This window comes from Apodemus sylvaticus, chromosome 18 (genome assembly GCF_947179515.1).
Source record: "Apodemus sylvaticus chromosome 18, mApoSyl1.1, whole genome shotgun sequence".
Taxonomy (NCBI): Eukaryota; Metazoa; Chordata; class Mammalia; order Rodentia; family Muridae; genus Apodemus; species Apodemus sylvaticus.
Genome location: NC_067489.1, coordinates 31,591,066 through 31,618,452, shown reverse-complemented (window position 1 = coordinate 31,618,452; position 27,387 = coordinate 31,591,066).

Here is a 27,387-nt window from a genome sequence, read left to right as displayed (position 1 = left end):
CTTGGGTTCCTTAGCAACTCCAGCCTGCATCCCAGTGCACCTCCGGATAATACTCCCTGGCCTGCAGCAATGAACGCTTCACACTTGCCTGTAAAGATCTCCAATCGAGGCAAAAATTCAAAAAGCAGAAGTCGTGTCTTATATTCCTGCCACTATCTGATACTTCATCTAAGCCAGACTTTAAAATTTATACGGAACAGAATTAAAGGTGAAAGGCCTCCATTTTAAGCTTTTAGACTATAATATTCTATCGTTATAAAGGTGTCATTCTTAAGGGCACTGGAGATTGAACTCTGGGCTGCACCTGGGCTAAGACACTGAGTTGTATACATAGGACCTTTGTCTTCTTTGATTGACAAATAGACCCAATTCAGGAGTGTGCACATTGTCAAGCAAGCCCGGCCAAACAGCTTGGTCTTCAGCTAAACACTCCTTTAAGTGTTCATTTATTCATTCCTTCATCTGCACCCCGCAAGTTTGCGCGCTGAGCATATTTTGTAAATCAAACTATAAATAATCATAATAAATGTCATATGTAAATTGATCTATTTTCAGCATTTCTGAGTACAACAGGGAATCTGAATAATTTTCTGAATGGTTGACAGATATTTCTTCTCATCTCGCACTTGGAAATCGCCCAAACAACTGAGCAAAATTTCCTAAAACTTCATCTGTAATTCTCCATGAGGTTAAAAAAAATAGACATTAAGAAGGTTCACTTCTCAAAAAGGTGGTCAGTGAGGATGATCAATGGTAATGAAGATGAGTAGCGATGCCTCCGTCCCCAGGACTATGATGCAGAGACATCAGTGAGTCTCAACCTTCCCAACGCTGTGACCCTTTAATACAGGTCCTCGGGTTATGGTGACCCCCAACCACACAATTATTTCTGTTGCTATTTCATAACTGTAATTTTGCTACTGCCGTGAAGCATAATGTAAATATTTTTGAAGATAGAGGTTTGTCAAAGGGGTGGAGGCCCACAAGTTGAAAACCAATGTATGAAAAACCAATGTATGAAAATGTATGAAAAAGAATGCATGGTGGCAGCTGCTAGGGTCTGAATGTGAATGTCCCCCACAGGCTCCTGTTCTAACCTCTGTTCTCCAGCAGAGGGCAGTGTTGTAGGCGATTGTGCGAATGTTTAGAGAACCTGGTGAATGTAAACAGCTTGAGGCAAGCTTTTGAAAGCTGTACTTTTGAAAGCAGGACCAGGCCCTGTTTTCTTGCTACAATCTTAAGAGTCTCCCCGCCTCACACCCTGCCACCACAGAGGAACCCCCCTCAACCTTGCCTTCCTTGCTAAGATGGACTGAAATCCCTGTGAAACTCTGAGACGAAACAAACCGTGCTGCTTACAGTCAGGTACCTGGAACATAAGAGTAAGACTGATAGAAATTCATTATTAGGACTGAGGCTCAAAGCACCCCAAGAAATAGCACTTCCCCCCCCCCCGCGCGCGCCCCAACCTCTAAAACAAAGGCAAGTCGGGTCTTAAAAATGGTTTCTGCACCATTTAAATTGCTGGATTCCGGGAGCTGAGGAGATGGCCTTGTGGGGAAGGGAGGGGAGCCAGTGCTCACTCCACAAACATGAGGTCCTGAATTCAAGTTCCTAGAACCCACAGAAAAGCCAGGCCTGGCGGTGCCCACTGTAATGCTAGACCTGGGGGAATGGAGGCAGGAAGATGCTTACGGCTTTCTGAAAAGCTAGTCTTGCTCAATCAGTGAGCTCCTGGCTCAGTGAGTGAGAAACCCTGTCTAAACAAGGAAGACCAAAGGCCTGCCAGTCCGATGGATGACCTGAGTATGACCCCTGGATGACCTGAGTATGACCCCCGGACTCTGTGGAGTGAGAGGGAGAACCAAGTCCATACATTGTCCTCTGACCTCCACCTGTTTACCCTGGCACATGTGTACACACGCTCTTTAAGTAAATAAATATTTAATCAATTAACATAAAACAACAGAGAGCAATAGAAAAAAAAAACACAGACATTGGCCTCTGGCCTCTATACTATAATTCACCCAAGACCTTAACACAGTTGACGCCATATTAGAAGCACCATTCCGACCTAAGACCCCCAACACATTGACTCCGACACCTGCCAAAACTCAAATAAAAGTCTGATCCATCATAGTCCACAGATGTGGGAAAGTCCCTGAATGTCCTAACCCTGCTCTTTTTTTGACTTCTGTAGCTCTGTTTATCTCTGTTCTTGTTGAGCTCTATCAACCGGAATGTGCTTTCTGTGCATAAAAAGTAAGGACAGGGAGGCCCGAACAGTAAGGCTCGAGGTTGCACGACTTGGACAAGTCCCCTGTGCGGCCACCAGCAAGAAAGTAAAGACTTTCTATTCAACTCTAAGCTCATCTGTGTGTGTTCTGTTGTGGAGTTACCTCCCAATACATCCTCACTCGCACTCAAACACATAAAAATACACACAACACATACAACACAAATAATTCACTCAATACAAAAATAACTAGGTTCTGTGGTGGTTTGAATAGGAATGGCCCCCAGAGATTCATCCGTTTGGATGCATGGCCTGTGGTGAGTGGCACTATTAAGAGGTGTGGCCTTTTTGAAGTAAGCGCGGCTACTTTTCAGGGATGAACTTTGAGATTTCAGAAACTCAAGGGCCCAGTGTCACTTTCTCTTCCCGCTGCCTACACATCTGGATGCAGATGTGCATCCTCTGCTCCAGGTGCAGCTAGCAGATGTGCAGCCGCTGCCCTAGCACAATGCCCGCCCGCCTGCCTGTGGCCACGCTCCCTGCCACATTGGTCATGGACTCACCCTCAGAAACTGTAAGCTGAATAAACCCTTTCTTCTACGATTCGCCTTGGCCATGCTGTCTCATCAGAGGAATGGAAAAGTGGCTAAGACAGGTATAATTTATGCTTCTAGTCATAGTCTGGTGTTCACACATCAAACAATCTTTACAAGCCTGAGGACTATAGCGTGAAATATTAAAAAAGCAATCCATGCGTCTCGGCAGACTATCTGACCCGAGCTCCAAAATCTCTCCACCCAGCTCACTAAGTTCTCATGGTGGGACGCGGGCCTCATCAGCCCCATGCTTCCAAATCCCTGTGGCTGGCTGGGGAGCCCCACTACCTTATCTTTCTTTCTGAAAACCAGTTGAGTCTCCGTGTGAAAGAAAACACCACACAAACTTAGTTTAGAATCGACAGGTAACACAATCACCGGACGCAGCAACTAGCATCCTAATTTGTAAGCCATTCTAAGTGAAATCCTCCGGTAGCAGATCCCAATGGATCCGCCACCTGAACTGGGGGCCTTGGCTACCTACATTTCGACCTCCATGTTCTTCTCCCATCCACCTGCCTACTCTCCTCTCCTCTTCCGCATCCGCCCTTCAACCCGGAAGTCCCGCCTACTCACCTAGTGATTGGTTCCTTCAAGTCTTTATTCATTAGGGGAAGGTTCACCTGAAATCATTCCTCAGCCCCTCTTGGGGAAGCAGAATCAGCAAACAGCACCCGGGCAATCCACAAGAGAGGACTATTTCGAGCAAGACAGAGATATAGACTAGATCTCTCAGAGAGAATCAGGATTTGGCTGGGCAGCAAGAAAAGAAACTGAGGATCGATGACTTTCCCAAGCAAGATGGGTGCCCCCGCTGTTCATTCTGGGGCCAGGCAATTACATTTTATGTGCGAGGGAAATCACATTACCGTTAGGGAGGAGACTGGTCAGTGGACTAATCCTTTAATGGTAATGAAACCTTTCAAGTCTAAACTTTAAAGGCTATGAAGGCGGCGTAGGTTACTGATGAAGCATTGCCCTCACAATTAATTTTCTGCTGAAATGGACTGCAGAACAGTACTGATATGAACTGCTATTAAAACGCGTTTTAAACTTATTTTCCTTCTATGTATTAGTCTTGTTTTAGACTTTAAATATAACCATATATATTGGTAACAGAGGGCTTAGGCTAATTTGTAAGATTCAAGAGTAGAAGGAATGACTTTGGGAAATGTTTCTTCTTCTAAATCTTATATTTAATCAAGCAATATTTAGCTTGAGAATAACTGAGGTTGTCAGGCAGTGCTAAATTCTGTTACCTGACTCTACAGCAGGACCACGCGGCTGAGCTCACAGGTGTGGACAGCTCCTTCTCTCCAAACAGAGACTTGTGACAGGACAGTCCTAAGGGCTGGTTTCTTGAAGAACACAACATTCGCATATCTGGCTGCCTGGTGTTCTCTGCAGGGACATTTGTGCCTGGCAGGGATGGGAGGGCTGGCTCAGCCAGGATACAAAGTAACTAATTACCACTGATCCAGATCCCTGCTTCAGACAGACAGCCTGTGGACCAAAGTGGCACAAGCTTCATGCAAAATGGAAAAAAATACTAACCTGAACAATGTTGCAGCGTCTTACAGGTTGTGGAATATTTCAGGTCCTTGAGAAGCTGAGGTGAATTGTGAATCTCTAAGAGGAGGGTGGAGAAGGCAGAGCTCCCCAGTCATTGCTGCGGAACTGGCTCTTTTATATTAGTTTACTTAACAGATAGAGATGGGTGTCATACATGTATCTACTCAAGAGTATCACACGTTGGGATGGTATAACACCATACTTTCTTCCTCCCCTGCCTCTTCCTCTTTATTTCCTTCTTTCCCCTAAGCACCCCTCACTACTTTCATGCCATAAATATATTACACACACACACAAACAGACACACACACACACACACACACACACACGATCTAGCATCCTGAGCAGGGAGAAAATGTACCATATGTTTAAAACAATGTCTTTTAGTAACTTTTGTGAATTGTATACTGTGTATTTTGAACATGTTTTCCTTTCCCCAACCTATAACCATCCTCTCTACACCACCATTCCCTTCCCACTCAAACTCAAAGGGTTTTTTGTTTACCATCCAGTCCTGTGTATTGTTCAAGTAGTCTTGGGAATGAGGTCTTCCCTATAAATATACCATTTTTTACTTTCTGGAGTATACTATTTTATTAATATGATTAATATATCACAACATATTAATAAATTTATAAACATGATTAATATTTGGTTATGATTAATGACAGAATTTCCTGAAAATTACATAAATCCATTCTTCCTTATTGCAAAACAAATTGGAAATTGTATCTCATTTTCTTTATCCATTCTTCTGTTGATAGATGTCTAGATTGATTCCACAAGTCCTCTGGATTGTTACAATAAGCTGAGATATACAGGTACTTGTGGCATACTGTCTTAGACCTTTGGGCACATCCTTTTTATTTAATTAAAAATATTTAAAATAAAATATAATTATACCCCTTCCTCCCTTTCCTTGTTCTTCCAATCCTTCCCATGTCCTCTCCCTCCAACCCTTCCCATCCCCCCTCACTCCCTCTCAAACTGATTGCCTCTTTATTATTTTATATATATGTAGATAGCTAGCTATGGATATAGATATAGATTAGATATAGATGTATGGATATGGATATAGATATAGATTAGATATGGATATAGATATGGAGATAGAGATAGAGATAAAACTTGAGTCTGTTTAGTGGCTTATATACATGATTTCAGGGCTGATCACTTTGCCTGGATCATCAGCTAGAGGCTCATGCCTGGGAGGGGCTAATTCTCCATATCTCCGCCCTCATTAGTTCCTTGTATAGGGGTGGGACTTTTGGGTTCATTCTTAAATGTTATCCAGCAATGCTTGTCCACAGAAACTTTCTGGGTAACACTGACTTGGTATAGAAGCTGTGTGCTGTGTGCTAATGAGAACATATGGGTTTAGTGATGGCGCTAAGACTAATGCTATCTGTCATGTGACCTGTGGGACTGGGCCATTTCTGAACACAGAAAACTTCAACCTTATGTCCAAGAATTCTACTGAAAGTTAAGTCATGTTGAGGGTCAGGGAATTGAGTCTCCAAGGAAGGCTGTATCCTGGTGCTGGCATTAGCGGGCACTGATATTGCATGTTAGTCTTTTGACCCACCCTCACCCCCCACCCCCGCAGCCTCCTCTACTGCCTCACTAGGTATACTTGGAAGCAGGAACCTTGGGAGTGCAGATAGTGCTGCGTTCCTGGTAGAGTAGGCAGGGGGACAGGTGGGATCAGCGTTTGTTTTAGTCATCTCTAGTCACTTAGTCATACTTGGATGGCCGAGTTCAGATTCCTCACATCTTGATTAATGTAGAAAAAACCTGTTTTCCCTGTCTCCTTGTATTGCAAGAATCTAATTCGTGTGTTCTAGCCCTGCTCTGAGCAGTGCCCTGGGCTTAGAGGACTCTGCTCTTGGACTGACATGTCACTAGAATGCATCTGGTCTAGAGTGAAGACCAAAGACAGGAGATTTTACTTTCTAAGATCTGTGTATCACTTTTGGCTTATATGAAGGTGATGATTAACCTCCGATATGTTGTCTATAAGCAGCTCTCTAATCAAGCCTCTCCTGACTTCCTAAAGGTGTTTGTTTTGTTTCCTCTTGCTAGTTTTGGCCTATTGCTTTCAACGCGTGGGATTAATTCCGAATCTTAAGTCGTCAGTTTATCCGTGTAGCTCTCTCTCTTCTAAGGTGTGATAATTACAGACGTAGCCTGTGATCCCAGCATCTGCTGTCGCTGCTGCTTACCCAGACTAGGCTAAGGAAGGGGAACAACTGAAGAGCATTTCTTCAGTATCGATTATTTTCCGGGCTCTGTGCTAATTGCTCTGCACATACCTCGTTGATCCTCTCATTAATCTCGTTCTTTAAAAGGAGAGCATGAATCCTCATCTCACAAAGAGCTGGAGAAGAAGAGCGAGGCTTTAAATCTGTTCCTAATCCCCCCACCACCACCACCACCCCCACCCCCCACCACCACCACCCCGGCAAGGAGTGAGCATGCTCTGTCACCTCTGTCCTTTCATGTTCTCTTCGGACACTATGAGGACAAGGACAGTATGACATTGCACTGAAGAACCCATCGCTTAGCTGCCTCAGAAGCATTATGGGCCCCACAGAACTCTCTGCCAGTGACACACCAGCCGTTTTCTGTTACTGTATTACACTAAAACCCAGGGGTTTAAGACACGACATTCCTCAGGTCAGAAATCCAGACATGCGTCTTTTGTTTTCAGAATCTCAGTCTGCACATGTATTCTACCGCGTATCACAGATTTATAAACAACAGCATTCTTTTGTCACAGTTCTGGAGGAAGTCAAATCTGCTGCCAGATTTGATATCTGGTGAGATTCTAGTTCCTTTGTAGAAGGGCTGGATTCCCAGTGGCTTTCTAGAACCACAGGAGAATGTGAAATCTCTGGTGGCTGTGTCTATTTTGGTCCTCTTTCTCTGTCTCTGTTTCTCTGTCTTTCTGTCTCTCTGTCTCTGTCTGTCTGTCTCTCTGTCTCTCTCTGTCTCTCTCTCTGTTTCTCTCTCTCTCTGTTTCTCTCTCTCTCTCTCTCTCTCTCTCTCTCTCTCTCTCTCTCTCTCATGTAGACCCTCATTCTGCTATCTCTGAGCTATTCCCCCATATGTATTCTGGTTGTTTTTAAAAAATACAAACAAGTTGTTTTTAAAAATACAAACATACTACTTTAGTTCAGAGATTCATCCTATGACTTCATGAGAGTAATATCAACCACACATTATTGTAGCTGGATCTCACACATCTGCATGCAGCATGTCTCCCAGTATTGCACTCTAATCTGAAAGCTTGGCTGGGGAGAGTACTTTCCCAATCAAGCGGATAGGAAATGAATCAGTCCCTGGAAGGTTGCTGGTTTGGAGAGGTCAGCTCCTCACTAGGTTAGCTGGAGGCCGCCCTCGGGTCTCTCCCATGTGTGCCTTCTCTGTGACCCCGTCAGAGCCGCCTGGTAGAGAGGCAGAGTGTGAACAAGACCGCAGTTCATCTTTCTTGACCTAATGTTACAAATGGCATCTCATTCTCGGGCTGTGCTTTATTCTCTGGAAGTGGGCCATTAGATCCAAGGCAGGGACGGGAGCTATGCAGAGGAGTGAACAGGAGAACATGGCTCGGAAGGCCATGCAGGCAGCTACCTAGTAAGGATCATTGTCTCCAGCGGCTTACACAGTGTCTTCGTCACTGGGATGTGAGTCTAGGGAGCCCTTACCCTTTCCTCAGACGTCATCCAGGAGAGAACATTAGAGTGTGGGTTCTAGTCATGACTGCAACCTTCTTATGTGACCGTTTTCTCTGCCCGGGTGGTTTTTTTTTTCCTTTTTCTTTTCTTTTTTTTTGGAAGAAGACCAATTTAATGTTAAGTGATGGGCGTGAGGAGCAGTGGGACTGTCTTCTCACTCATGTGTTCTCAATCCACTCTTTGATTTCTGGAAGTACTATTTGAATCCCTTGGAAACAATACAATACAATGCAATGCAATATAATACAATACAATAAATAGAATGCAATGCAATACAATACAACACAACACAACACAACACAATACAATACATCTTCATTCTCCTCCCCTGAAGGAGATAGCCTTGTCTCCGCTAGCCCAGACAGGTGAGTGGGTACCAGCCCTGTGTTTTCAGCCTGTATTACCCGCCTACCATCTCTCCTATATTTTGATTTCAGACGATAGAAAATCATTCCTTCTGTCCTCTTCTCTGGCAAAATTCCCTCCTGCTCTTTTCATATCTTGATTACTGACATCTCACTCCTATCGAGGTCTCCGAGGATACATTGGTAAGGGGTCTGTTTTCTTTTCGTCCTGGATGCTGAAAAATTTAAAAGGTATTTCAAAGAGGAAGGACAGAAGCCACATTATAAAGGTGCAGGATTATGTGATCAGACTTGACTATCTCAGACTCCACTGGGAGGTCCTGGGCAGTGCTGGGCGGGGGTCCTTCCTGGGGTGTCAGTGAGAGTGGAAAATAGTCACTGCATGAAGATGAGAAGGAAACCATTCCTGAAGCGATGAAGGGTGGAGCTCAGCCGCAGGTGCCATTTTCCCTCTAGGCTAATTCATCCAATAAGTCACCGCTTTCGATAGAGCTGCAGTGAGACATACCAGGCTGAAGCAGACTCGCAGTTGCGTTAACTGAGGCGTTCCCTCAAGAGGGTGGAGTGTGAAATGGATAAGCCCGTTCCAATCCAGCGACTCCTTCTGTGTGCACAAAATGCTTTTCTTTTTCATTAGTGCCTTTTTTCTTAGCCAATTAGTTGTTTATATTCTAATAAAAATGATTCCTGCTCTCTCTCTCTCTCTCTCTCTCTCTCTCTCTTTCTCTTTCGCGCGCTCTCTCTCTCTCCCCACTTCCTCTTTGTGAATCTGGATGTGAGCTCTCAGCTGCTGCTCCAGCAAGCACCTTGCCCGCCTGCCTTTGCCCTCCTGCCTTTGTCCATGCTTTCTGCCATGATGGGCATGGACTCCGAACCCTCTGGAATTGCAGGCCCCAAAGAAACCCTTCCTTCTATAAAAACAAACAAACACACAATCAAAACAACAATTTCCTGGGGATAAGAGTGATCTTTGGACGAACAGGAGAGTTTGAGTTCAAATCCCCAGAACCCTTGTAACAGGCTGGGTGTGGCCTTTGTTTACAAGTGTAACTACAGTGCTCTGTAGGGGCCCGGTAGTGTGGACAGGATGACAGCGGAGTTCACTGATCACCAGGCTAACCTCAGGCTCAACTAGAGATTCCGTCTCAAGAGAATAAGGCAGAGTATGACATCTAATGCTCTCCTCCGATCTCTGAGCAGTCATGGGTGCATGTGACTATATACGTATGTGCGCATATTACAGCACAGGCATTCACACATGCTCGCACGCACCCCTACACACTGCTCCCTCCAGTCAAAATGAAACTTCCTGTCTGTTCCTTTCCATTCACAGCCAAGATCTATTTTAAAAAAAAATTAGCCTGCAGAATCTGCTTTGTCACATTCCTCATGCCAGTGGGCTTTGACTTCGGCCACCATCATCGTGTAGAAATTGCTTTGAAAACGATCGCTAGTGACTCGTCAAAGCCAATAGGACTAAGTAAGTACTAATTTAACTCGACTATATTTTTTGTTTTGTATTTACTCCTCTTGACTACGCCATCTCTTTAGGAAGGATCACATATATATCAGTCAGCTTTTGACCACGATAATAAAATATGTGATTTAGGCCAAGAATACAGAAGAGAGCTTTGCAGTGGTGGTGGTTAAATATCTAAGACCGAAGGCTGCATGGATGTGTTCTGTGGTATAGATGGCAGGTGCCATACTTCACGACAGGAATACATGGGAGTGTGAGAAGTCCCATCATGAGCATCAGGAACAGAGACAGCATCCTACAGCCCCTTCCAAGGGCACACCCCAAATGACTTAGGGACCTCCTGACTAATACTTTTGTATTTGTTTTTCCTTGGCTGAGTTCTTTTTCTTAGAGTTCTGTCACCTGGTACTGGTCACTTAGGGAGAAACCCTGCCAATTAAGGTCCAAGTCTACCATTGTCAGGATAGCCTTCTGACCTTGCCTTAAAATGGGGGACTCCCTTTACCAGCAGGGCTTCTTCTTCTCTGGCCTTGTCTGGGGGAGCTCCACTCCAACCAATCCCTAATCCCAGGGGTCTGGCGACACTCACACCATACCCCGAGCCACAGCAAGTTATTTCCAGGCTCCGTCACTGGCTCCCTTCCCTGTGGTATCTATTAATGCTTCCCAGGGCTTCTTTCTCTGTTTGGACTAATACTTTTGTATTTGTTTTTCCTTGGCTGAGTTCTTTTTCTTAGAGTTCTGTCACCTGGTACTGGTCACTTAGGGAGAAACCCTGCCAATTAAGGTCCAAGTCTACCATTGTCAGGATAGCCTTCTGACCTTGCCTTAAAATGGGGGACTCCCTTTACCAGCAGGGCTTCTTCTTCTCTGGCCTTGTCTGGGGGAGCTCAACCTGTGGAGTGTCACATTGCCTTGGTGACATTACAGGATCAGCTTCCTTTCTCCTCATAAGAAACCCATTCAGCAAGAACCTGAGCTTCCTAGAATGTCTCCCCATGCTGATGAGGTGTCTCGGTACCTTAGCCTTCAGTCAATGACCTTTGCTCACTCTGGATGTGCCCAAAGCTGTATAACCCTTGATTCACCCTAAATAAAGTTGATCCGGTACCCCAAAGCTGATCCAGGGCATAAATCTGTTATTTCCGTTGTGTTCTTGAGCTTTCTGAAGCCCTGTTCATTGACTCTGCTCCCTTTGTCCTCCCGGGCCAGTGGTCAATGACCCTGGAGGAGGGGGGCGGGGAGGGGGGGAAGGAGGGAAGAGCCGGTGACTCATGAATATTCATCTTGAATCCGATCCAGGTAGCACAGGGCTCACTCTGACTGGCGCCTACTTTCCCATTCTCAGTGTCAGCTGTTTCCCCTCACTCAGCTTCATCTAACTCTACTGTCTACTATAGACCACATAGATATAGGCCATCTATAGACCACATAGATATAGGCCATCTATAGACCACATAGATAGATATAGGCCATCTATAGACCACATAGATAGATATAGGCCATCTATAGACCACATAGATAGATATAGGCCATCTATAGACCACATAGATAGATATAGGCCATCTATAGACCACACATAGGCCACACTGTAGATGATACTTGGCTTATTGCCACCCCAAAGCCTTTGTGCTCATTGTTCCTCCTGAACGGAATGCTTTTCTCTAAGAGGTACCCAAGGTTGTCTCCTTCCTGTAGTCTCTGCTTATTTGTCGCTGTTTTGAAGAGATTGTCACTTATTACTTCCGTTCTGTTACGGCTAGATGTGAATTGTTTTCCAGAGGCTTCTCTGCAGAGCACATGGTTCCCAGTCGGTGGCTTATCCAGGGAGTCTGTGGAAACTGGAGGAAGTGGAGTTCAGCTGGAGGAAGTAGGTTATTACTGTGATGAAGGTTCTAACTGGCCCTCAACTTTCACTCTCTGCTTCCTGTCTGTCTTGAAGTGGACAGCTTTCTGTCATGTGCTCCCACTACCAAGTCTTTCTGTGTCCAGAATCAGTGGAGTCCATGTCTTCAGGGTGAAGTCTTAAAAGCTACAAACCAAATGGTTAGGCCCTTCCTCCCTTACGGTGGTTTCTGTTAGGGATTTGCTCACAATGATGAGAATAGTAACCAATGCGTTAGCTCATTTGTATATCGTCATAGAATTTATCTCATTTGTGGTGTTTTGAAGAAGAATGTCTGCCACCGGCTTCTGTACTTGAGTGCATAATCATCACAGAATGGCACTGTGATGAGAGGGATTAGGGGGTGTGGCCTTGTTGGAGGAGTTTCACTGAGGTCATGCTAGACCCCCAGTTTCTCTCTCTCTCTACCTTCAGATCAGGATGTAGCTCCCAGTCCCTCCTCCAGCGTCCTCCCTGCCATGCGTGCTGCTGTGCTCCCTGACATAGGATAATGGACTAAGCCTCTGAACCTTTAAGCAAGTCCCCAACCAAATGCTTTCCTTTATAAGGGCTGCCTTGGTCATGGTGCTGTCTATTCACAGCAATGGAACCGTGACTAAGATGCCATTCGATGTATGGGGCCTAAAGGAATAGAAAATTCTAGAGGGCAAGACTTTTGTGTGGGTGTTCACCCTATGACTCTAATAACGCTCTAACAATATTTGTGAATGGCTGAACTAAGGCTTGCTTGGAGCCTGTCTTCATAACTCATCTTTTCATGAGCTCGAACAAGCTGGTTTGGTGTTAATATATCTGTTTATGAATACAGCTCCAAATGTATTTATTTTAGAAACTTTTTTAAAAAAACAAAACAAAACCAAACCAAAAAAAAAAAAAAAAAAAAACCTGTTAATTGAAGCTGGGATAATTTTTCCTTATAGAACTTCCTTGGCAAGTTAAATACAAGTAATTTAGGATTTTTTGTTTTGTTTTTTGTTTTTTGTTTTAATGAGACAAAAGGAAGTCTCTGTGCACAAGGCTGAGCCCATAGCTTTTGCTAAGTTTCTGTCATACCTGGGTCACTCAGGCGGATCTGCAGGCCATCTCTGCTTTCCCATCCCTCCTTCATGTCTTGAAGTTTAGGTTCTACTGCCTGAAGCTTTGGCAGGAGAGACTCTGGTCCTGGGCTCATGTTTTAAGACCCCACCTCTGGCTCTCCTTAGCTTTTTTCCCATGCCTCACGAGTGACAAGTTCTTGAGATTAAAGGCATGTAACTAGTTGGAGCCCATATTTTATATTCATGTTTTTATTAATTTTTAATACAATATATCTTTGATCATTTTCTTCCTCCCCTTATATTTCTTTTTTTTTAATTTACGTATTTATTTTATGCATATGTAGCTGTCTTCAGACACCACAGCAGAGGGCATCAGATCCCATTTCAGATGGTTATGAGCCACCATGTGGTTGCTGGGATTTGAACTCAGGACCTCTGGAAGAGCAGTTGGTGCCTTAGCCTCTGAGCCATCTCTCCAGCTCCCTTCTATTTCTTAATGTTAGAATGAATTACAATGTTAAGACCTCAGCATCCCCTCCACAATTTTCTAGCTCCATGGTCCTGTTGAAGAGCCTCTTGGGGTAGAACATATTAGTGGCTGTATATACACAACTGGTCCAGGAAACAGGTGAAGTATTTCAAGAACCATGGGTGGAGCTCTGTGTGGCGCGCATGGTCTCTCTTTGTGTGTATGTGTGTCTCAGTTAGGGTTTTGTTGCTAGGAAGAGACACCATGACTACAGCAAATGGAGAAGGCTTAATTGGGGCTGGCTTACAGGTCAGAGGTTCAGTCCGTGATTGTCATGCTGGGAAGCATGGCGGCATGTATGTAGATGTCCCACTGGAGATGTAGCTATGTAGAATCCCATATTTGGAACTACAGGAAGCAGGAAGTGAATCTCTAGGCCTGGCTTCAGCTTCTGAGACCTCAAAGCCCTAGACACACACTTATTCCCACAAAGCCCCACCCACTCTCAGCAAGGCCACACCTCCTAATAGGACCACTCCCTATGAACCTACAGGAGCCATTTTTATTCAAACAACCACAGTATGCTAGGCTACTTATGGTGCAGAAAGGAGCTAGTAGCAGAAGAGAAGGGTAGGTAGGATGGGATATATCTATGGCTTGGACTTGGAGATGTGTGAGATTTCCAAATTCAGGTATTATCAGTCAGGACAGTAGTATAAATACTTTTACTAATGATTTTGACGGGGCATGTAGTCTTTAATTGTGTAAGTGCTGGATATATCCAGGCTTCCATCTGTGTGTGTGGCTGAAGCCTGGCTCTGTTAGGAGTGTGGCTCAGTTCCACAACTCAATAGACAGTGGTGCAGCCTCAGACGTAGGCCTGGGTGGATACACAGCAGTCAATGAGCTGTTAACAATACTGTGAAAAAGATAGCTAAGCCTTTGGGGTAACTGCCTTCGTACCAGGGAGCAGTTAAGACACAGAAATGAAAGAGGACTCTGGCTACAGGATTGAAAGGCTCAGAGCGCTGCGCAGGGGTCCATGGCTTGACCCCTTTCCTTTCCCCCCTTGGATGGTCAGAAGCACCCCTCAGGCTCTCGGTCTTCACAGTTAGCAAACTCTTGACTGTGGTCAGGCTCCAACATGGGTGCTCTTTGTAGACTGGCTCTGACACCGATACCACTTAGTCTGGGAGCCAGGCCACTGTGCCATCCCCTGCCATCTTTATTTAGATATTTATTTCGTCTCCCCGCCTCTGCTCTCTATCTTTATCTCCGTTTCTCTGTCTCTTTCTGTCTGTGGGTATGTGAGCACTCAAATTCAGGACCCTTCAGAGGTCAGGATCCCATGGGGATGGAGTCACAGTCAGTTTGTGAGCCACCGGTGTGGGTGTCAGGAATGTGACACTGAGGTTCTCCACAAGGACAGCCAGGGCTCTGAACCGCTGACTCGCCCTTCCAGACCTACCCTCTGTAGTTTCAATGTATAGCAAAGTGACATTACATCAGAGAAGGTCATTTAATTTCATCTAGAGTTTCCTAAGCACACCCTCCCACAGAACTCTGTCCTCTCAGAGGCCCAGGGACTAGCATGCAGTCTACTGTGTGACTATCCGACTTCCCTAATGCGAAATGGAGGCAGAGCCCCATAAAAATACACTCACTTATCTTTTCCCTATAAAAATTTAATGAGTAATTATAAATAAATAATATAAAATTTAGAATAAAAGAAGACAACCCTTATTGTGATAAATTTCTCCTTTCATAGAAACTATTTTCCCTACTATGAGTTTTTATAATGTATTTAAAATGTATGTTGCTTTAAGGAAACATTTAACTATTATTCATTTATTTAAGGTATAAAAGGCCATGAATCTTATTTACAGAGTACAGTCTATCCTTAAAACTTTAATTTCTGTTGCTGGAGTTAAATGTTTTTGCTGAAACTTCACATTGAATGCTATATTCTGATAGTTTCATCTGCCAAAGTTTCTGGCTGTTTATCAAATGTGGGAGAGCCAGTTTTCTATTCAAATATCTGCTGCCCACTCCTTTAACTGTTTAGTTGAAAGATAGACTCTCAGTCAGCTTTCTGTTGTTGTAACAAAATGTCTAAGGCAACCAATTGAAAGAGAAAAGGGTTTGTCTGGTTCACAGTTTTGAGGCTCCAGTCTATAGCAGATTTGTGATGAGGAAGAAACTATCACATTAGGAAAGCAAAGGAAACCTCATGATAGTTATGGAGAAAGGGAGAGGAAGAGGGAGAGGGAGAGAGGGGAAGAGGGAGGGAGAGGGAAGGGGGAGGGAGAGAGGGGGAGAGGGAAAGAGGAGGGGAGAGAGGAGGGGAAGGGGGAGAGGGAGGAGAAGGGGGAGAGGGAGGAGAAGGAGAGGGGAAGGGGGAGGGGAAAAGGGAGAGAAGGAGAGAGGGAGGGGAGGGGGAGAGTGAGGGGAGAGAGAGGTATGGGGAAGGAGAAAGGGGGAGGGGAGAGGGAGAGGGGGAGAGGGAGAGGGGGGGAGAGAGCGAGAGATTTCACTATCGTCTTCAAGTACATACCCTTAATGATGGAGAGGTCCGGCTCCATATCTTGATAATTTCAACACCTCTCAATATCTATAAGCTGGGAACTAAGCCTTTAACACCTAGGACTTTGGGGAACTCTGGATTCACTCTGCAGGCCAGGTTAATCTCAGCCTTCCTGCAAATCTCTCATCTGTCTTCTATGTGCTGGGACTGCAAGTGTGTGCTGCAAGTCTAGCTGAGGCCCTAACTGATGCAGAGACTTCAACAGCACCGCGAGTGTCCTCAGTGTTCAGATGGAGAGTGGGCTGGCCCCTCCTTCAACCAAGACTTTGGTTTTATAGATTTTATTTATTTTATGTAAGTGAGTACACTGTAGCTGCCTTCAGACACTCCAGAAGAGGGCAACAGATCCCATTATAGATGGTTGTGAGCCACCATGTGGTTGCTGGGAACTGAACTCTGATCCTCTGGAAAAGCAGCCAATGCTCTTAACTGCGGAGCCCTGGCTCCAAATCAGGTCTCTATTGACATACTTTGTCACATCTTCAGGATATATATGATTTAATACTTTTGTCAGGGACGTGGAACATTTCTCTTTAGATGCTTTTGATTTCCACACTGAACAGAGTTTTTTGAGCAAATATTTCCCCTTTCTTTTAAGTCTTAAAAGGATTAAGATTTGATAGAAGGAGGAGAAAGGGAGAGGAGGAGGAAAAGAAGAGGAAAAGGAAGAAGAGAAAGACAAGGAAGAGAAAGAAGTGACTTACAGTGTGTTGTTTACTTGATTGATGTAAATTCTTAGGAATGGCTGAGACGCTGCAGACTTGAGCTGTGTGAGGTGCTCAGCCTGTTTCTTCAGATGCCACTGGTCACTTGCTGACACCTCCAGCATCCCATCTTCGTAGGCCTCTCTGTCAGTGTTGCATCATGGTTGCAACGGAAACGCACCAGGCCTCAACAGGTACAAGCTGGGACAGTAACCCTGGAGCTGGGAACTCTGATCAGTGGGCTTGGGAACTGGCAAGTAGATATTTCTCATGCTCAGAATTTGAAAGTATTCTATTATTTTCATTCATCCAGGACTCCAGCCGACGGGTGGTGTCACCCACATCCATAGTGAGTCTTCTTTCCTCTGTTAAACCTTTGTGAGAATGCCCTTATAGACCCAGAGGTCTGTCTCTATAGTGATTCTAAATCCCCCTCATGCTGGCAATCAAGATGAACTATCACATAATGCATTGTTAACTAACCATTGCCACAGCGGTATACAATAGAGCCCTTGATTGTTCCCCCTGACCAGCTGAAATGTGCTCTCTGTCCAACAGCTCTGCATTATTCTCCCTTTCTAGCCTCAGGGAACCATACTCTACGCTCACTTCTCTGAGCCCAACTTCCTAAAATCCCACACATCCTGGGGTCCTGAGGTCCTGAGGTCCTGAGGTCCTGAGGTCCTGAGGTCCTACAGTGTCTGTCTGCCTTCTCTTGCCTGACATTTTATCTTACCCAATCCCCTCTAAGCTCATCTGTGATGTCACAAAGGATTTCCTTCTTTTTTTTTTTAAAGCTGACTCATATCCCACTGTGACTATCTCCCACATTTCTTTATCCATTCATCTGTTAACAAGGAGGTTGATTCTGAATCTTGCCTTGTCAGACAGCTCTTCAGGGCTGTGAAACCACTGATACGTGGCTGAGACATTTGACAATGTATGTCTGTCGCCCACCGTCTTAGTTTGGGTTTTACTGCTGTGAACAGACACCAGGACCCAGGCAACTCTTAGAAAGGACAACATTTAATTGGAACTGTCTGTCTTACAGGTTCAGAGTTTCAGTCCATTATCGTCAAGGCAGAAGCATGGCAGCATCCAGGCAGGCATGGTGCAGGAGACCTGAGAGTTCTGCATCATGATCTGTCTGAATTCACAAGAAAAGTGACTCTTCTGAACTGGGCAGAGCTTCAAAGCCCACCCTTACAGTGTGACACACCCCTACACACCCCTACAGTGTGACACAGTGTGACACACCCCTACACACCCTTACAGTGTGACACAGTGTGACACACCCCTACAGTGTGACACACCCACACCAACAAGGCCACGTCTCCTATCAGTATCACCCCCATGGGCCAAGCATATTCAAACCACCACAGTTGCCTTTCCTTCTTGTTGGCTTTGACAGCCACTAATAACTTCTCCTTGGAACTTTGTATCTCAGAGGAGGGCTCACATGTGTCTTGGTCTTTGTGACATTCATAGTGAGGCTGTCTGGCTGTGGAACATTTCCTGATCATTCCAGAGTCTCCCATATTCAATTTGTGGATTCTTCCTAATGGCTGGGGGTAGTGTGGGAGATGGGGGAGGGAGGAGGGGAGGCCATTGGAGGGGGCCTAGTTGTCGTATAGAAAGCGTGTTCTCTGACTTTGCTGTAAAGCATTGTCTCTAGAGTGGGTGTGACTCAGTGAACACACAGAGCATCTGTCCCCCTGTCTGATTAAGAATTCCCATTGCATCAGCAATGTCACCGTCATTTCTCACTCTCTGAGTATCAGGAGGCAGTGCTGTCAGCTCTGATTTATAAGCTAGCAAACGGACAGAAGCACTGTCAAAAAAGGACAGCTCAAATCAAGCTTCTTGGGGAATTACTTTTTCTCAAGATGGTCATTTTCTTGTCTTCGATTTGATGTTAAACCTTTCAAGATAAACTTGAATATTTTAGCCTTCATTCAGCTTTTCTCAATGTCTTCTGATTGAACAAAAATTTTCTTCTTTCAGTAGAACTTTATGGAAACCTTTTTTTAGAATTTATTGTAGCTATTTGCTATCATAAGTAACCTCAAGGTTACTCATCTTTTCCCATCTGTGCAAGCCTGAGGCCTTGCACAATATTGGAACATATACTGTACAGAGCTGTGATCTGCCCCCTAGTGATCCATTTATTCTGGAACTTTCTTTTTTTTTGTAACAGATTACCATATATATGAGATCCTATTATAGAAACCAACAGTTATCTTTTGATAGACAATGACAATCAGATTTGACCTTTCTTAATTTTCTTGGAAGTGAAGAAAATTTATTGCTTACAAGAAGAATTTACAACAATATTAATGAAGTCATGTGTAGTAGAACAGATAATTCCATATTGCCCTTTTCTCTCTTGATTGACATCTCAGAACCAGATATTAATAGATACCAGCATCATGTTTTAAAATAGTTGTGCACTATTGTACTGCTAAGTAGCTTCTCAGCTGTGCAGACTCTAATAGACCTTAGCACAGGAGGATTTCCAGCCACCAGTGGGCCTCCAGCACACAGTAAAGATGTTTTCTATTACACATAAGGCATTTATGGCTGGAGATATGGCCATATGGATTTAGGGCTTGCTTCATATGCTCAGGCCTTTGGGGTCAGACTTTCCAGTACTGGAAAGGGTGTGTGAAGAGGAAAGCCATATGCTATATAGGACTATTACTAACTGAGACTTAAAGGTAGGTTTAGTAAGAGATAATGATTATTATCTTTCAGTTTAAAAAATATAGGTGGAGCCGGGCAGTAGTGGTGCATGCCTGTAATCCCAGCACTCTGGGAGGCAGAGGCAGGCGGATTTCTAAGTTCGAGGCCAGCCTGGTCTACAGAATGAATTCCAGGACAGCCAGGGCTACACAGAGAAACCCTGTCTGGAAAAAAACCAAATCCCAAAAAAAAAAAAAAAAAAAAAAAAAAAAAAATCTAGGTGGGCCAAGAGGCTAATCATTGTTAAAAGTCAAAAAACCGGGGTGAGATGGATAACTTTGAAACAGGGTGGGGGTGGGGGGTGGGGGGTGGACTGTGCCCTAGTTGAGCCAAGTCTTCACCTTGAAGGCTGAGTCAGCGGAAGTAATCTAAGTGATTCCCAGACGTGTTTTTATTTTGCTCACCTTTGTGTCACCGAGACTAGCAAGTTATCAAGCAGATGGCAGACATTGGGACAGATGTACAGGATGCTATGGCAGCGACGCAGGGTCTTTGACTCAAATAGAACTGCGCTCCTGTCCTGGATCTCTCGTTCATCACCTGTTTGTCCTTGGGAGAACTGCTAACCTGTCTCACCTCAGCAACCTTGACTACAGGAAGGAGGATGACATAGCACAGGCCTTCATGAAGACTGAGCTAGAATTTGTGCAATGGCAGATGCTCAGTGATCAGTGGCTCTTTATGTGCTGAACAGAAATCAATGAGTCTTTTTCCTTCTGTTAAATCTAATTATCAACTATGTATGTATCTATGTATCTATCTATGTATCTATGTATGTATGTGTGTATCTATCTATGTCTATCTATCTATCATCTATGTATGTATCTATCTATGTCTATCGATCTATCTATGTCTATGTATCTATGTAGGTATGTATCTATGTATCTATGTCTATCTATGTATCTATCTATGTCTATCTATCTTTCTATCTATCATCTATGTATCTATGTACCTATATATGTATGTATGTATATCTCTATCTATCATTTATGTATGTATCTATCTATCTATGTATCTATGCATGCATGCATGTATGTGTGTATGTATGTATCTATCTATGTCTGTATATCTATTCTTCTATCTGTTTATCTATCTTATAATTTCTGCAGGGTGAAGTATGGATGTCCACATGGATGCAGAATAGCCAGAACAGTTTTGAGAAAGATAATGTTGGATGAATCCCTGTAATTATTTTAACATATATGAACTCTCTACAGAGATCAAGGCAGTGGGGTGTTATAGGAATGGCTATGCAGATCCATGGAACATCACCCAGCACCCAAGTAGTTCTTAAATAAGTGTTTTAAAAAAAAACTGTGTCGTGCTGATGTCGAAGACGGGAGCAAATTCCATGCCACTGAGCTAGTGCCCTGAGCCCTGTTCAGTGTGAGGCAAAGTTTCACTAAGTTTTCCAAGCTGTTCTTGAACTCACGTTTTACCTCAAGCAAATATTGAATTTGTAATCTTTCTGCCTTAGTCTCCTAAATAACTGGGATTATAGTCACTATATCTAACTGAAAGTGATCATCCCCACCATGTTAAGTAGACAGTAGTGTTAGTGTCAAAGAACATCCAGATTACTGTGATACAGATCTCTAAAACTTTCTCTGACTAACTTTGCTGAAGACAATAAAGCAGTCCAATGGAGGGAAAGCTATGTTTTTGTGGCAAATGGAACTGGGGGATATTGAGAATCTACAGGGGGAAGAATGACCTCGATTCAAACCTCTCACTTAAACATTAACTCAAGATGGATCGTGAACTTAAATGTAAAATGAAAAAAAAATGTATGAAGCTCAGGAAACTAGTGGAATTCTCTGAGGCCTCTGTGGAGGTGAGAAGCTCATAGGTCTGACACCACAAACATGTTGATAAATCAGATCTCACGAGCCACAGAATGAACTAAGCAGGGCTTACGGGGTTTCACAGAGACTGAAGCAGCAACCACAGAGCCAGTTTAGGGAGCACCCCTTTGAGATCTAAGATACTACACAAACTTTTTTTTCTGGACAAAGAACTTGTTACATTGGATCCTCGCCTTGAGAGGAATCTGTAAAACACTTTGCAAGCATTCTTTTCTCAGATTTATTTATTTATTTATTGATTGATTGATTGATTGATTGAATAATTGGTATTTACATGCATTCGTGTTTTGCTTGCATGTATGCCTGCCTGAGGGTGTTGGCCTAGAACTGGAGTTACAGACAGTTGTGAGCTGCCATATGGGTACTGGGACTTGAACCCTGGTCCTCTGGAAGAACAGCCAGTGCTCTTAATTGCTGAGCTGTCTCTCCAGCCCTGAAAGCATTCCTTTTCTCAAGAAGTGAGAAAGTGTTGATTGATGAGACTCTGGAGTGAATGAGGTGTGGGGTTCAGATACCCTGAATTTTCCTAAGCCATTTCCAACTGATCACCTGAACACAAATAGAAAAAAAAAAAATGCCAACAAAGACAGACATATCTGCTTTCACATTTAAAAAAAATCTGCAGAATTGATTCTTAGATGAGAGACTCTCATCCATCCTATTCTGTCTCAGAATGATGATGTCAGAATACCATGTGAACAAGAAATTAAATGGGAAATTCCCACATGGGGTTTGGTCTGGATTGTGGTATCACCGAATGCCATGTTTGACTATTTAAAACATGTTCAGATTGGAAAAACTAGACTCGGTCCTGAGATGACTGATGTAAAAGATGAGTATCCCCCTCAACTATTTTTAGGAATCATGATTTAACCAAGAGGTGTTTCTTACTAGACAGTATGCATATAGGCATATGTAAGTTTCTTAGGATAGGAAGGTTTGTTTCTATCCCTATACATGCCTGTAGTGTCACACAACATGGCAGATTTCCCTGGTGTTTTAGGTTGACAGAAACATGAGATAGTAATTCTTTTGTCTGAAACAATACAAGCACCCGCTACTTTTGTTCGCAGACATTGGAGTACTTGTCACTTTTCTGAGAGGGACACATGGAGGACTGCCTTCTCCCTGCTGTGCACTCAAGGTCTCAAGCCCCTAGAACAAGTCCTGGAGTTTCTTCTGCTGATGAGACTTATGTGGAGTTAGAGAACAAATAACCGAGAGCAGTGGAGAAGACCCAATGAAGTCCTGAGAACTCCAGGGAGAGGTTGGTGAGGAGTCCGGTTAATGGGAAGTCTGGTGCTACTCATTTTAGTTGGAAAGTTTCATGCTACCAATTCTTAGTCAATGGATGGTCTGCAGGTATGGGAGCCTGGAGATGGCAGGGAACACGTCAATTTCACACGTACTGCTTGATTCTGCTGTTTATCACTCTCCTTGCAGGAGAGCTGAGTGCTTTGAGGCCCTTTCTATGGTGCTCTATGCAGAGCACTCTACACAGCTCTCGACAGAGCACTGTAGAATAGGTCTGACTGACTTTATATTAGTGCAATATCATGTGTAAACATCCCTTGGAGTATTTAGTATCTTCTGGCTCAGACAACAAGTATCCAGTTCAACCATTCAGCCCATGGAAATAGATGTCTTTAAGTAAACTACAAAAATGAGCAGAATATACTTGGGAGATGGCCTCATGTCTACAGGTTAAAATGATGTCATTTTCAGTCTCATTAGGTACAGCTTTGCCATTTTAACTCTTGGAATTTAGGGGTCTGGTGGTTTTAACTACCCTCCTTCCCTCCCTTTCTCCTTCCCTCTCTCCCTCTCTCCTTCCCTTCTTCCCTCCCTCCCTTCTGTTTGTGGAGAAAGCATAGACTTAGAGGACACATCATCTCTCTGGGTTTTTCTCTCCTTGAGTTTGTGGGTTTTTATCTCTGGGTCTGTTTATTTCTTCTGGTCAGCTTCTTCTTTGGCCAATTATGTTATCTGTTCAGTAATTAATCTTTACATAACACGGGGAATGCAGTGCTGTTATGAGGAAACCTGACGTAGTTAAGGTTCCCATTGCTGTTACCAAACATCATGACCAAAAACCAAGCTGGGGAGGAAAGGATTTAGTCAGCTTACTTCCACATCGGTGTTCATCACCAAAGGAAGTCAGGACAAACTCAATCAGGGTAAGAACCTGGAGGCAGGAGCTGACACAGAGGCTCCCTGTGGCTTGCTCAGCCTGTTTTCTTATAGAACCCAGGACCACCTGTCTGGAGACAGCACCACCCACAATGGGCTGGGCCCTGACCCATTTATTGATCATTCATTAAGGAAATGCCTTACAACTTATGAATACATTTTCTCAATAGAGGCTCCTTCCTCTCTGATGATTCTAACTGGTATCAAGTTGACACAAAAAAACCCAGCCAGTACAATTAACCCTTTGTCAGCTTGGCACACAAACATGCCATTATTAAGCCACAGCCTTCCTTTTCTTATTTGTCCCCAAAATCTTACATTAAAAACAAGTGACTTTAAAAGACCCACAGTCATTACAAATGTAAACACATCAAAATGTCAGTCTCTTTAAAGTAGCCAATCTCCTTTAAAAAGCCAAAATCTCTCAACTGTGGGCTCCAATAAAATTTTTTAAGAGGAAAAAAAAATCAAGGCATTGTCACAATTAAATCAAAGCAAAACCAAATTCCAACCATCCATTGTCTGGGATCCACCCATAGTCTTCTGGACTCCTCCAAAGCACTTGGGTCACTTCTCCAGCTCTGCCCTCTGTAGCGCACACAGCTTGTCTCCTAGTGTCAATCTGAATTCACTCCACTGCTGCTGCTGTTCTTGGTGGTCATCCCATGGGACTTGGGCATCTCCAATACTGGGGTCTTCTACTGCAACTGGGCTGCACTTCCACCAAGAGCCTCTTAATAGGCTCTCTTTATGGTGCCAAATCTCAATTTCTTTGCATGGTCTGGGCCTTCACCTGCCTCTGAGGCTGCACCTTCACCAATGGCCTCTCCTGGCATCTCACAGGACCAAGCCTCAGTTACTCTCCAGGACCCACGCCTCATGCCTTCAAAACCAGCACTATCTGGGTGACTCTTACACATTACCACATCTGTGTACCATGTCTGGGTGCCAGTGCAAGGTACAACCTTGGCCACCTCTGCAACACAAATTCTCTGTGTTCTCAGGAAATGCATCTGTCTAAGTCAGGGTTTCTATTCCTGCACAAACATCATGACCAAGAAGAAAGTTGGGGAGGAAAGGGTTTATTCAGCTTACACTTCCACATTGCTGTTCATCACCAAAGGGAGTCAGGACAGGAACTAAAGCAGGTCAGGAAGCAGGAGCTGATGCAGAGGCCATGGAAGGATGTTTCTTACTGGCTTGTTTCCCCTGGCTTACTCAGCCTGCTCTCTTATAGAACCCAAGACTACCAGTCCAGGGATGGCACCACCCATAAGTGGCCCTCCTCCCTTGATCACTAATTGAAAAAATGCCCCACAGTTGGATTTCATGGAGGCACTTCCCCAACTGAAGCTCCTTTCTCTGTGATAACTCCAGCCTGTGTCAAGTTGACACACAAAACCAGATAGTACAGCATCCCAAAAGATTTCACCTTAGTGATGTTGTTGGTTTCTTCTTAAATACTGGCAAATTTCTTAGCACTAGCTAACCAGAATTTTCCCAATAATGAAAAGGCTTCATTTCAGTGGTACTGGAGTCTTGTTAATCCTGGCTGACTCTTCTTCTCCAGCTAACCAGAATGACAGAATCCCAACTCAAAATAGCAAAGAGCCCTGACAGAATTTTTAAATTTCCCCCTGAAATGTCACAAGCCAAGCCTTCATCCTCTGCATTGCTTTCAACGTTCTTATCCTACTGAGTTCTTAACATCCCAATGGCTCTTCTAGCACAAAGGTCCAAAGTCCTTCCACAACCCTCCCCTCATACGATCAGGTCTGCCCTAGCGATGTCCCAGAACACTGGCACCAACTTCTGTCTTTGTTAGGGTTTTACTGCTGTGAAGAGACACCATGACCACAGCAACTCTTATGAGGGAGAACATTCAGCTGGGGCTGGCTTACAGTTTTACAGTTTTAGGGCATTGTTATAGTGAGAAACATGGCAGCATACAAGCAGACGTGGGGCTGGAGGAGTCACAGGCAGGCAGGCATTGTGCTAGAGCAGCAGCTGGGCACTTACGTCTCACCCTCACACAGGAGGCCGGGAAAGCTATCCAGGAATGCCTTGGGTCCTTAAAGCCTCAAAGCCCACCTCCAGCTGCACACCTCCTCCACAAGGCCACGCCTCTTAATCCTTCCCAACCAATTCCACCTACTGGGAGCCAGTCATTCGAATACATGAGCCTCTGGAAACAGGGACACTCTCACTTAAACTAACACAATACCCGTTTTAAAGGGGGCCATAAGAATTCCAGCCTCAGGGCTGGAGAGATGACTCAGCAGGTTAAGAGCACTGACTGTTCTTCCAAAGGTCCTGAGTTCAAATCCCAGCAACCACATGGTGGCTCACAACCATCTGTAATGAGATCTGATGCCTGCCCTCTTCTGGTGTGTCTGAAGACAGCTACAGTGTACTTACACATAATAATAAATAAATCTTTAAAAAAAAATTCCAGCCTGCATGAAAAAGCCAATGTTAGGGAAATGCTGGGAAGGAAGATAGATAGGTAAAGTGGAGAGAGAATCAAAGGAACCTGCAAAGCCCAGTAGGACTTACTTATGTGATATGATAATGGTTTGTTACAAAAAAAAAAAAAACATTCGTTATATTCAGTCTTTATTACTCCAACACAGAAGACTGGGTTCAAATCCTTACCCTGCCTCTTTCCAAGTAGAGTCAGTCACATAGTCTTCCTGAGCCTCAATAAATCAAAGTTGGATTTAATGACAGATTTTATGGGAGGAAAAATAACAATACATTAAACAGGATAGTTTATTTTTCTCTGATATAAAATTTTAGAGACCACATAGCCGTGCACCTGGCCACGCTGGGTAGAATAAGCTACTTGTACTCTCAATGTTGTTGTCATAAAGTTGACAGCACAGCCCTCCACAGGATGGAAGGAGGGACACACGGTGTACATCAGCATCTCATTGGAGTCTACAGTAAGCCACCTCCGTGTATATAATCTAAATCCCACTGGCCATTTATCACCAATGGTCACACATGCCAGCAAAGGAATAGGACCCACCAACTGTAGGCTAAGCAATCATGCAGCTACTCCTATGGGAGAATGGAAAGCAAATACCAGGAGACAACAGACTGCTTCAACCACACTACAGTTTACTTCAGGATGGATCTAAGATGGACTGCACGAAGTGTGTCCACACTAACAACAATAGGAAACAACATTTTATGAGCAGGAGTTAAAAAAAAACAAAACAAAAAGCAAAATGATCACAGAATCAGTAGGTGTTGGTTATCAAATATGGGCTACAAAATTAATGTGCTTTAGAGAAAATTCTTTTCAGTAAAGTAGGGACTGGGGATGTGACTGTTGCCTGACATACGTGAAAGACTGGATTTGATTCCCAGCACTGGAAAGAAGGAAAGGAGGGAGAGAGGGAAGAAAGAATGGAAGATGGTGTAAAGGAAGAAGTGGGAGAGAGAATATGAAAGGTTAAACAGCAGATTAGATTGTGTTGAAGAAAGAATTCGTGGAGCAGAAGACAGATGTCTTGGTTAGGGTTTCTCCCTTGAAGCCAATTTTTTTTTTTTTTTTTTTTTTTTTTTTTGCCAATTTTTGATGAGGGAACTGAAGCAAAGAATTTACATGTTTTCCTATGTTCACACAGTTACTGTGACATATATAGCAAAACTAGAAAGAAAGTAGTAGAGACAACTAAAGTCAAATTAATGATTATCTCTAAAAAGATTTGGGGCTGGAGGGAAGCCACCATGCTCTTCCAGACTACCAAGGATCAGTACCCAGACCCCATGGTGGCTCATGCCTGCCAGGAACAGCTCCTCATAATCCGACACCCTCTTCTGGCTCCCGCAGGCACCTACTGTAGCTGCCAGCAGCCACATGTAAACCGGGTTACCTGTTGAGAGAATTTTGGGG